Below are 13018 nucleotides of genomic sequence, written 5' to 3'. Positions count from 1 at the left end.
GTCACTTCTGCAGACTGCGGTGTCTAACGAGTCTCGCTTCCTTGCTAAGATTGGTAGAGAAGGGAGAATGTACAGTGTGCTGATTGGCCGATTTTGTAGTCCGTTGTTGGGCGAATGATGTCATCCATCGCAACAACCCAAACTTGAGTTCTTAGAATTTAGCTGTCTTCTGTTTGCTTGGGCGAGGAGAGAGAGAAGTCAAACTGTCTTTGTGCTTATGCGACGAGAGAGAGAAGTGGAGTTTATTGTTGGTTCAGTCGGTCAGCGTTTGGAGAATTGTCATTTATTCATGTAAGTTAATGTAATTGTGAATATTGTAAAACAAAGTATTAGTATACATATACCTTCGTAATACACTAAAGTTAGCTTATTTACCCAGCTAGGTTAGCTTTGTGCTAACGTTACCTGAGTTAAAAATTCGCTGTCGCGCAACGGCGTTTTAAAGATTTAAAACGTTATTCGATATGTATACACACAACTAGCTATATCAGCTTTAAAACGTTTAAGCTAAAACCTAACTGGCTAGTCAGGAGCATTAACTGGCTAATATGCTTCCTTCAAGCAGCTGCCTGTTGGCTAAACTTGGATGCAAATACTTGAGCAATGTCGCATTTCTTATTGTCTGGCTAATGTTTTGGTAGCTGTGCAGAAAGTAAAACCTTTTGAAATAATCATAGATAAATTACATTTTGTTTTAAATATGTTTATTGGAGTATGCATTAACCCTCTGATGCATGAATTATGAAATACTGAGTCAATTTTTTATGTGTTTTTACACTTTATAGAGCATGAAAAAAACAAAAACCTTTTTTCCAAAAATTTCATTTTTTCAGGAAGTTAGACATGTCGACCACAGTGGACTACATGCGCTTAAGCACTCAAAATAAAACTGTATAAACTTAATGAAAGAATGCATCAAATTTAATTTTATCATAAATCCATGAGCATTAATTTCATTGTTATGCATCATCATCCTGTCCCCCATCATCCTGTCCCTCATCTTGATTGTCAGCATCCTCATCTCTGTTGTTCTGTGGCAGCCACTCACTCATCATCACTGTTGTCACTAGTCATCATTACTGGAGTCGAAGGAAACTTCCTGCACTATTCTATAGCTTTCCCTATTCTTTGCTGCACTTGTGGTCTAAAAATGACAAAATTATAATTTCACTAACAAACAACTAATCATGACAAAAATGTATATTTTTAAAAACTAACTTGTAGGTATACTCAAAATAAATTGAATTGCAACCATAATGAAAAGATGAATCATTTACATGACTTATGATAGAAATATACCTAGTAATGCATGACGTCCACTTTGTTGGACACATTGTTAATCACAATTTCCTACTTATTTGAAATATTTTTTTCAAAACAAAAAGAATAATATTGTTACTTAGATACTCCTGTATGTCACCATATATTTTTTTAGCTCTGTGGTTCTCCTAGAACAGAAGGATTGGCAAGATATTTCAGCAGTGTTCAACAAGTGTGGCTGTCTGTCAGCCATCTTGGATTCAGAGGAGGTTTACTTGTAGTTACAACAACTAACCACTGAATACACCTAAATAGAGGGTGGCAGTAGAGAGCATTCTAAATGCTGATGTGCAATTTCACCATAGAAACCTTTCACCATAGGAGAAAATGACATTTAAACAGCTGTCCACTGTAGTGAACACTATGCATCAGAGGGTTAATAGTTATACTTCAGTTTACTTTTCACACACATCCGCTACTTGTATCGATAAAGATGTCTAAAACAGCAAACGTTAACGTGACCCGGTGTTACACCTGAATTTGACCATGGAATTACGTCATCACAGACCCTGTACAAAAATGAAAGTTTTGGGCAAAAAAGTGTTACAATCAATTTTATTTTTATTTGTTCTTCATTACGTAAAATTAAATTTAAACTTCAAAAATGTTAGGGTTATTTGCGTCTGCATGTATGAGGTGTAGATATGGGTGCATGTTTGTTTTGCATACAGAATCAGTCAGTGAAAAATCATTTGTGGCTTAATCTTCTAGAGAGTAATACGGTGAGTAACATTCAAGTAAAAAAGCTAATATAAAGACATATACAGTAATAATAATCTTATATCTTTTTTTCTGTCCCCACAAGATACTTTGCATGTGTTACTGCTCTCCCTGAAGTGCTCAGTTACCGCACACTATAAGTGCTGCAGTGCCGCATCACAGCACTCCTGCAGTACCGTGTTACAGCGCTCCCAGAGTGCTTCGTCCCTGCACTCCCAGAGCGCTCCGTAACTGCACTCCCAGAGCGCCCCGTAACTGCACTCCCAGAGCGCCCCGTAACTGCACTCCCAGAGCGCCCCGTAACTGCACTCCCAGAGCGCCCCGTAACTGCACTCCCAGAGCGCCCCGTAACTGCACTCCCAGAGTGCCCGTAACTGCACTCCCAGAGTGCCCCGTAACTGCACTCCCAGAGTGCCCCGTAACTGCACTCCTGAAGTGCCCCGTAACTGCACTCCTGAAGTGCCCTGATTGTGTGATACTCCCTGTTACTGCCAAGAGGCTGTTTGTGAGCTGCCCAAAGAGGCCCTGTTTGTGAGCTGCCCAAAGAGGCCCTGTTTCTCACCTGACCAAGTGAATCATTGCAGACCAACCTGAAGAGAGCCTGTTGTTGAACAACCAGTCTGAGTAACGCATTGGTGTGCTGTCTGTTGGCCTATCACTCCCTATTATTATATTCTATACTGATACAATTATCTGTCACATTGATACATTTTGTTGAATTTCTCTGTCTGTATACAATGGGAAGAAAAAGCAAGAGATCTCAAGCAGCGTGAAGTGAAAAAGGCAAGTCAAGACCTCTCTGTAAGTACCCAAATGATTACTACAATCCCGCGTGTTAGTTGTTCAAGCGTCCCACTCTCAAGGTGATGTACGTTATTCAGAATTCTCTGTTGGAAAACAGTGTACTTGTAATGCCCTTACATTCCTAGCTGTACATAATGAACATAATGCCTTAAACAGCCAGGATCTTGATAACATTTTAATGAAGGGTGATCTTCTATACACTGCAGTCAAACTTGCATTACTGAATGAAGGCAGATTTGTAAGTGACTTTCTGACTTTTGAGGAGCTACCAACTATTATTGAGACAGACTCATGCTGCTACAATGTCATTAAACATGAACCAAGGGTCGGGTTTTTGAGAGATAATCCCTTACCAGGAATGGAGGAATACAGTAATCTGGAGACTATGCTTCATTGTCTTAGTGGAGATGTAACTGATGCACTACTGATTGTAAGTGCAGAATGCATTGCTGTATTTAGAGACCGTGCGGGGAGATTTGGATTTTTTGATTCCCATGGCAGAACACCTGAAGTCCTACGACCTAGGTGTGGCACGGGTACAGCTGTAATGTTGACATTTTACACATTAGAGGACTTGACACAAATACTGCTACAATTGCATGAAGGCAGCAGTGATCAGGAGCAGTACGAACTTCTTCCTGTCTTTTTTCTGACTGCAGAAATACCCATTAACAATCATGATCAGCATTCTGACACAGTCAACAGTGCACCAGAGACAACAGAGCCTGAGATACCTGAAATTCCACCTATCTCTTATGAAAACAATGTCAACCATAGCGAAGCATTATATAATACTGATTACAGTGTAACTGAAAAGAATGAGCCAGTTTCAAATGTTCAATCCAGGTTGGAAAAAATGAACAGAGAACGAAGAAGAAAAGCATATAAGAGAATCTATTTCCAAACTAAATCTAACTGTGAAGAAAACAAGAATATTTCACAAACAAGTAAAACATCTAAACAAAATGCCCAACCGAGAAGGTCACTTAAAGTGCTTAAGTGCAGATGATTCTGAGATTAGAAAAATGAAAAATCAACAACGCAGACGTAAATACTGTATAAATATAAACTACAGAGAAAAAAAGAAACAACACATTGTGAGTAATTATAAAAACAGTGAAGCATACAGAGACAAGCAGAAAAAGTATGTGGTCAGAAACTACAAGAACAGTGAAGCATACAGAGACAAGCAGAAAAAGTATGTGGTCAGTAATTACAAGAACAGTGAAGCATACAGAGACAAGCAGAAAAAGTATGTGGTCAGTAACTACAAGAACAGTGAAGCATACAGAGACAAGCAAAAAAAGTATGTGGTCAGTAACTACAAGAACAGTGAAGCATACAGAGACAAGCAGAAACAGTATGTGGTCCGTAACTACAAGAGCAATGAAATGTACAGAGAATGGCATAAACATTACATGACTAATAGATACTGGAAAGATCCAGTGTTCAGACAAAGAAAAAAATGCTACTTTACAAATAAGTGCAAAAATGATGTGAATTATTATGGACAAATTAAACAAAAAATGAATAGATTATATCATAGTGACAATAGTTTCAGATCCCGTCACAAGGAAAGCTCTTCAGTTCGCTCTAAAAATAAAAGTTCTAAATTGAAGAGATTTCAGAAGACACGATGTGTTCAACACATTGTACAGAGGTACAGACACATTAATCAGTTACGGATGTGGAGATTACAAAGTCAAAATCAACATTCCATTGAACAACAGAATCCTCAAGTTGTGAATGCACTGTCCAATTTTGCTGCTATGACTAAAAGGGGCCCAACATTTGTTTGCACAGTTTGTCACAGGGCTTTGTTTTCTGATCAAGTTCGGCTATGTGATCGTGGACGTTATCAAAAAGACCCTGCAGTGGTTTCAGCCTGTTTAACAGGAACATACATTCACACGTGCTCTGCAGATTGTCTTGATGATTGTGTGAATGAGGAGAGGAGAAATGAGTGGATCTGCCATAGTTGCCATGAAAATTTGATGAAAGGAAAAATGCCTGCCATTGCTGTAGCTAATAAATTAAAGCTTACTCCCATCCCACCAGAACTGTGTGATTTGAATATCTTAGAAAGGCATATTATAGCAAAATACATACCTTTTGCCAAAATAATAACCCTTCCAAAAGGTCAACAGAAAGCTATAAAGGGTGCTGTTGTATCAGTTGCTTCAGATGTTGAAACTACAGTAAATGTTTTGCCCAGGCCAAGAGATGAATCACAGTTACTCACAGTAAAACTGAAAAGACGACTGTGTTTTCAGGGTCACTACCAGTTTCAAACTATCAATATGCATAAAGTTATGTCTGCTTTAATTAAATTAAGAGAAATTCATTCTGAATACAGAAACATTGTTCTAAATTCTGAGGAAACAATTAATTCTTTTGCAAACTGTTCAAATGATGATGAGATGGAGACCGAAAACGACAATGACGCACAACAGCCTGAAAATGTGCAGTTGAATGACCATGAGTCCACACAAAATACTTCAGAGCAGCCCATGGGTTTAGCTTTAGACACATGCCTTCAACCACCAGATCTTGGGCAACAGCCCCTGTCATTCAATGATGGAATATTCTGTATTGCTCCAGCAGAAAGAAACAGTCCTATAAGCATATTCAAAGTTCCGAGATTGGAAGCTATGGCATTTCCAGTACAATTTCCTGATGGTAATAACACATTTGATGAACTTCACAGGCAAACTGCTCTATCACCCAGCAGGTATTTTAATGCAAGACTGTTTGCTGTTGATAATCGTTTTGCCAGAGATACAAACTACATTTTCTTTGCCCAGTTTGTGACTGAAATGCATTTAGCCTGTTCAAGCATGTCCATTCAACTGAGAAAATCAAAAACTATGACGTGTGATGGACATAGAATCAACAGTTCACTTTTACAGAACAAAACTGAATTAGATAAACTTATACAAACCAATGAGGGGACCAGATTCATGCAGCCTCTAAGAGGTACACCTGCAGCCTCTAAGAGGTACACCTTGGCAAAAAACACTCAGAGATCTGTTTGCTATGCTCAGACAACTGGGAACTCCCACATTCTTTTGTACATTCAGTGCAGCAGAGATGAGATGGCCAGAGGTAATAACAGCAATTAAAGCACAACAATGTGAAACTGTAGACTTTCCAGCATTGGACTGGTCAGAGAAGTGTGAAATATTACGTAGCAATCCAGTTACTGCCATGAGAATGTTTGAGAAATGTGTAGAAGGGCTCATGAACCTCATTATGTCTTCTTCACAGCCCATTGGTGAAGTGGTTGACTATTTCTACTGTGTAGAATTTCAACAGCGAGGTTCTCCACACATTCACTGCCTGTTTTGGGTGAAAGATGCACCAGAATTTGAAGATGATCCAGATCAAGTTGTATGTGATTTCATTGACAAACACATATCATGCAAGTTGCCAGACCCAAACACAGACCAAGAGTTGAACAGAATAGTAACTGAAGTACAAACACACAGTCAAAATCACTCTAAATCATGCAAAAAAAATAATAAGCACTGCAGGTTTGGATTTCCTAAACCACCTATGGCAAGAACAATGATTACATGTCCCAGACCACCATCCCTTGACACAGATTCTGATGAGGAAAATACAGAAATAAATGAACAAGCACAGGCTAAACCTAATCTACAGAATGTGTGGGATCTGTTGAATGACACAAATCAACAGTTTGAAAGCATCACAGAACTGCTTGAAAAGGTCAATATGTCTTACCAGGAATATAAGAGAAGTGTCGAGTCTCTTTCTACATCCAGTCAGATCATAATGGAACGAGCACCAAAAGACTGCTGGGTAAATGGCTACAATCCTCTGTTGTTAAGAGCCTGGAACGCCAACATGGACATCCAATTCATACTGAATCCATATACCTGTATAATGTACATACTGTCATACATTTCAAAAGCTGAACATGAATTGAGTGATTATCTAAAGCGAGTGATGACAGATGCATGTAACAGCACATCTGAAAGTGAAACCATGAAACAGATCATGCATGCCTACGCCAAAAACAGAGAGGTCAGTGCCCAGGAGGCAGTTGCACGAACTTGCAGTTTGAAGCTCAAATCATCATCTCGTGCTGTTGTTTTCATACCAACTGATGACAATGCTGTACGGATGAGTTTACCACTGAGATATCTGCAAAACAAAGACCCTGATGATGAGGATGTGTGGATGGTTGGACTGACTGACAAGTACATGTCCAGGCCAAACACTCTTGAATTTGAAAACATGTGCATGGCAGAATTTGCTAGTGAGTATAGAATTGTTTATGGAGGGCAGAAAAAAGGCAAAAATGTTTTGTCATTACAGAACAACATGGGGCACATACAAAAGCGTACTAGGGGAAAACCTGCCATCATTCGATTTGCTCGATTCTCCCAGACAAAAACATCCAGAAAAGTTCTATGGAACATTGCTGAAGTTATACTTACCATACCGAAAAATCACACAACTTAAGTCAACACGATACCAGAATTATGAATCCTTTTATGGCTTTGCCTCTGTAAAACTGAAGGGCTCAGATACACTTCACCGTGTTTACACCATTGTAAATGAGAACAGAGCAAAGTATGAAAAGAACAGTGAGGCTATTGACCAAGCAATTGACGATTTTGAACAAAATGGTCCTATTGAAGATGCCTGGACCAGCAAATGAACAGATCCGTTTGGACACTATTTTCGAGCGTGAACCCACAGATCCGAATGTTGTAAGTGAACAAGATGATGTTCCTGAATATTCCACATCTGCTTGTGGTAACAGCACAGCTATGCCATTGATGGAAGATCCACAGATGAATCCTTTACGTATTAGAAAAATGTACCAGAGTTTAAATGAAACACAGGCGGCTGTATTCTATGCTGTTCGTGATTGGTGCAAAAGATGTGTTTTTGGTGAAAATCCACCTCAGTTTCTTTTCTATGTCTCAGGAACAGCAGGTACAGGAAAGAGTCACCTTATTAAATCAATTTATGCAGAAGCAACACAATTATTACGTAAACTGCCCCGCCTAAGTGAAGAGACAGACATATCAAAACCCACAGTGCTTTTACAGGTTGTGCAAGTTATAATATTAATGGAAAGACACTGCATCTGTTCAAACTTCCAAGAAGCTTGAAGCCCCCATATCAAGGACTTGGAAATAGTCTAGATGAAATGAGAGCAAACTTTAATAATGTGCAAATCATGATTATTGATGAAATATCAATGGTTTCAAAGCCACTCTTTGCCTATGTGAACTGGAGACTGCAACAGATTAAAGGGAACACCAAACCTTTTGGCAATGTTTCAGTGATTACAGTCGGAGACTTTCAGCAGTTGCCTCCACTAGGAAGGGCCAAACCGCTGTGTGTATATGAAGAACATGTCCTGGATTTCTGGAGAGATCATTTTAAGATTATAACACTGACAGAAATAATGCGTCAAAAAGATGATATTGCATTTGCTGAGCTGCTTAATAGGCTGAGAGTGAAAAGCAAGTATGAAGCACTGTCTAATGCTAACCGGTGTATGCTGGAACAGGTTGTTAAATCACCTGAAGAGTGCCCCCCCGATGAACTGCATATATTTGCAACAAATAAAGAAGTTGATGGTCATAACTCAGCAACTTTACTCTCACGCTTTTCTGATATTATAAACATAGATGCAGAGGATTATAAAAAAGATCCTAGATCTGGTAAGATGCAAAGGCAAAGTACTACATTAAAAGGAGACAAATGTGATCTTAATGATACACTGCAAGTTGCAATTGGTGCTCGAGTGATGTTGATCAGAAACATTGATGTTGAAGATGGACTGGTCAATGGTTCATTTGGCAAAGTGGTGAAGGTAATCATGCAGTCATGTGACACTGTTCCATTTGTTCATATGATTGGTCTTAAACTGGATAATGTTGATGCAGGACAGAAACACCGCAACAAAGTGCCTGGTGCCCCCAATGATATTGTTTATATTGAGAGAACAGAGGAACCACTTAAAAAAAGGAAGCAGTGCGAAGACAATTTCCTCTAAAGTTGGCTTTTGCATGCACTGTTCATAAAGTGCAAGGAATGACAACTCACTGTGCAGTTGTGTCTCTAAAAAACTATTTGAACCTGGCATGGCATATGTTGCACTAAGCAGAACCATTTCACTCAGTGGATTGTACATTATTGACTTTGATGAAAAGAAGATTTTTTGTGATCCTGAAATAAGTGCTTCACTGGACAACATGCCAAACGCTGACCATCATATCCAGCCACTTTTGCACATTGTAAGAGAATCAAATCTGAATTCATTACTAAAAGTGGTGCATCACAATACAGAGGGCCTACAAAGTCACATTGAAGATATTAGGAGTCATCATGAGCTTCTCCTAGCTGACATTCTGTGCCTCACTGAGACTCACATGTCTGGTTCATTTGTTGCTGATAGTCTTCAGCTGAATGGATACCAAATTTACAAGCGCAACAGACATGTGTCTTACTCAACCTACATTCATCTGAACAACAGTGGTGGTGGTGGTGTTGCCATATATGTTAAAAATGATGTCCAGGCTCATCCTGTAAATTCTAAATATGCATGTTGTATTGTGATATCCTTTAAACCTTAGTCAATATGTAATCTGAATATTTGAATACTCAAGTTATAAAATTCAAAGGTTTTGTGAGAAACGGCTGTAAATCATATACAGTAAATTATGAGCAGAAACATTTGTACTTTGGAACATTTCGATATGCCAAACCATGCACACCATTGCAATTTGGGATGAAACTGGAGTGTCCAGATGTAAATGTCTCAATTTTATGCAGTTTCTGTCAGGGAACATGTGCAAACTCCTCACAGGATGGGGATTCAAGAGGAAGCTGCTATTCCAGCAGTACATCCCAAGTTGCCACTACGCGCAGTGCCACAAGAATATGTAAGTGTTTTTTTTGTGTGTGTGTGTGTGTGTGTGTGTATGCATGTTTGTGTGCAGCTGTGAACAAAGTATTAGGTGTCTAAGACTTTATCCAGTTTCAGCTGGTGGCAACAACTTCGACACATTACCAGGACTGCATCCTGACAGAAAACACAAAAAGAGTAGCTACTAATTTTGTAATACACAATGTAATATTGAATAGTTGCTGTCATCCTGTCACTGTACATGATCACTCAAGTTTGTTGACAGTGTAGTGGATAAGATGTCAATGTCTCGGGATGCTCCCAAGTCTGTTACCTTCAGGTTCTGCCCCTTTAGTTAGGTTGTAATAATTTAATGCTGGAGTTTCTGCCACACTCCAAAAATGTTTACATTATCTCTGTCCCACATACAATCCCATACAGAACTAATTGTGCCTATTTTCTCTGTCCAAACGGCTGCCCTCCTACCTGAGAAATTCCTGCGACGAGGAGAGACGAGCTTTTGCTGCTATCCACCCTGGGCCAGCCACCTTCTGCCTAACCAGCTATGGATGAAGCATCAACATACTGCCCTGGCCCCTCTCACCACCATGAATTCTCCCCTGCTATGACTATTTCCACAACCCTGGACTACTATTACTGACAATCAAGACATCTAGGACTCTTAAGAATAAGAATTGTTTAGAGACGCATAACTTCTTTGTTTATGTATCTGTCCAATTATTGTTGTCATGGTGACCGGCGTCAGCCAGAAGAGGATGGGTTCCCCCCCCTGAGTCTTGGTTCCTCTCAAGGTTTCTTCCTCATGCCCTTAGGGAGTTTTTCCTTGCCACTGTCGCCCTTGGCTTGCTCACTGGGGGCTTGGACTCGGACACTTGTAAAGCTACTTAGTGACAACAACTGTTGTAAAGAGTACTATATGAATAAATTTTATTGATTTGATTAAAAAGCCATCACAATGAAATTCAATTTTGTGCTTGGCATCTACATTTTCTGGATGTAACTTCAACACGTATGATGGAAATAACTTGAAAATAAAGTGAATTATAAATCAGTGGTTTGATGTGAGAGGATGGAGGGATGAAATGGATGAATGGGGAATAGAGTTCTTGTGATAGAGATAAAATATTGAGTCATGTCACCAAGATTGATTATTGTAACATGAAAATGGGAGGATGGTGGGATGGGCAAACTGAATCAATATGATGGACTGTAATGCTAGGGATCAGCTAGTGTGTCATTTTCCAAGTTTTGATCACTGCACCTTGAAAATGAAGGGATTTATAAAATCAAAGTGTTTCTATGGGAGGATGGTGGGATGAATGAAATGATAGAAGGGGAGGATAGAGAAATGGCATCAATATGATATTCAGTGCAGGGCTGCGGATCAGCTGTTGAGTCATTTCATCAAGTTTGATCACTGTATCTTGAAATTTAGGGGTTTGTAAAAGCAATGCATTCCTCTGTGAGTATGGAGGGATGAAGGGATGAAAAAAGAATGAATTGAAGAAAATAAGCTGTTTTAGACCATAACAACATGTAAAGCATATATACAGTTGAATTGGTATACCATGTTTAGTTGTTCTATCGATACATCTGATAGAGTTATATCAGTGGTTTCCAATCGGAGGATGAAGGGATGAATGAAATGATAGAAGGGGATGATAAACAAATGGCATTAATATGATATTCAGTGCAGGGCTAGGAATCAGCTCTTGAGTCATTTCACCAAGTTTATTGACTTTATCTTGAAAATTAAGAGATTTTGTAAATCAATGGATTCTTAAAGGAGGATGGAGGGATGAATGAAATGATAGAATGGGAGGATAGACAAATGGCATCAATACGCTCTTCAGTGCACTGCTAGGTATCAGCTCTTGAGTCATTTATCCAAGTTTGATCACTATATCTTGAAAATCAATGTAATCCTATGGGGGATAGAGGGATGAAGGGATGAAAAAACAATGAATAGAAGAAAATAAAAGGCTGTTTTAGACCATATAAGACCATATAACTGCATATTTATCATATTTACAGTTGAATCATTACAGTAGATTTAGTTGTTCTATCTATACATATGATGGAGTTAAATCAGTGGTTTCCAATGGCAGGATGGGGGGATGAAGGGATGAAAAAAGAATGAATAGAAGGAAATAAAAAGCTGTTTTAGATCATATAACAACATGTAAAGCATATATACAGCTGAAGTGGTGTAGCATTTTTAGTTGTTCTATCTATACATCTGATGGAGTTATATCGGTGGTTTCCAATAGGAGGATGAAGGGATGAAGGGATTAAAAAACAATGAATAGAAGAAAATAAGCTGTTTTAATCCATATAACAGCATGTTTAGCATATATACAGTTGAATTGGTATAGCATTTTTAGTTGTTCTATCTATACAGCTGATTGAGTTATATTAGAGGTTTCCAATTGGAGGATGGAAGGATGATTGGATGATAATATAATGAATAGAATAAAATAAAAAGCTGTTTTAGACCATATAAGACTTTACTTTTACTTTATTGTCCACCGAAGTGGAAATTTGCCTTTGGTTCTCAAGAAATGTACAAATAACAACGTACCGGGGGGGGGGGGCACACACAATACAGTGCAACAGTTACTAGGATCCTACCAACCGCGATAATCAGATAGTACAACCAACTAAGGAAACAATAACCATATATCAATAAAAGTAAAATCACAATAAATAAAAATACAATCACAATACATCAAGAGCAATCTACCCAGACACAATCAGTTGGCATTCAATGCCAGCACAGCATGAGGTACAAAAGAGTTTTTATATATGTTCCGGCTTGCCTTTGGCACCCTAAATCGACGGCCAGATGGAAGTAACTGAAACTCTGAGTGCAGTGGGTGTGAGCTATCTCTGCTTATACCTTTAGCCTTTCTAAGCACAGCCCTGTCAAATATATGACACAGGGGAGTCTGCACCTTACCAATAACCTTCCCAGCAATTTTTATAATTTTTGAGAGCTTGTTTTTATTCTTTACACTCAGGTTACCGAACCAGGCAGCTATGTTAAATGATAGTAGACTTTCACCCAGGCTCCTGTAAACCATTTCAAGTACATGTTGACTAACAACGAAACTCCGCAGCTTCCTGAGTAAAAACAAACGTTGATTAGCTCTCTTAAAAATGCTCTCAGAGTTCTCATTGAAAGTAAGAGACTGATCAATTATTGTGCCCAAGTACTTAAAATGATTAACCTGCTCAACAGGCAGGTTGTTGAGCAGGACA

The 13018-nt window shown here is 38.8% G+C and overlaps 1 long non-coding RNA gene across 2 annotated transcripts; it reads left to right on the top strand.

Moving 5' to 3' along the window:
- On the top strand, positions 1-10677 carry LOC143527440 (uncharacterized). Of its 2 annotated transcripts, XR_013134125.1 has the most exons (4): positions 1-291; positions 2786-2841; positions 9664-9773; positions 10228-10677. It is a non-coding gene; the product is annotated as an uncharacterized LOC143527440 (long non-coding RNA). The 2 variants fall into 2 exon arrangements; XR_013134124.1 differs by having other exon boundaries at positions 9664-10677.
- The last annotated feature ends 2341 nt before the right edge of the window (positions 10678-13018 follow it).

Source organism: Brachyhypopomus gauderio, chromosome 1 (genome assembly GCF_052324685.1).
Source record: "Brachyhypopomus gauderio isolate BG-103 chromosome 1, BGAUD_0.2, whole genome shotgun sequence".
Classification (NCBI taxonomy): domain Eukaryota; kingdom Metazoa; phylum Chordata; class Actinopteri; order Gymnotiformes; family Hypopomidae; genus Brachyhypopomus; species Brachyhypopomus gauderio.
Note: the sequence above shows the minus strand (reverse complement) of the source record. Positions and strands in the feature narration are given on the sequence as shown.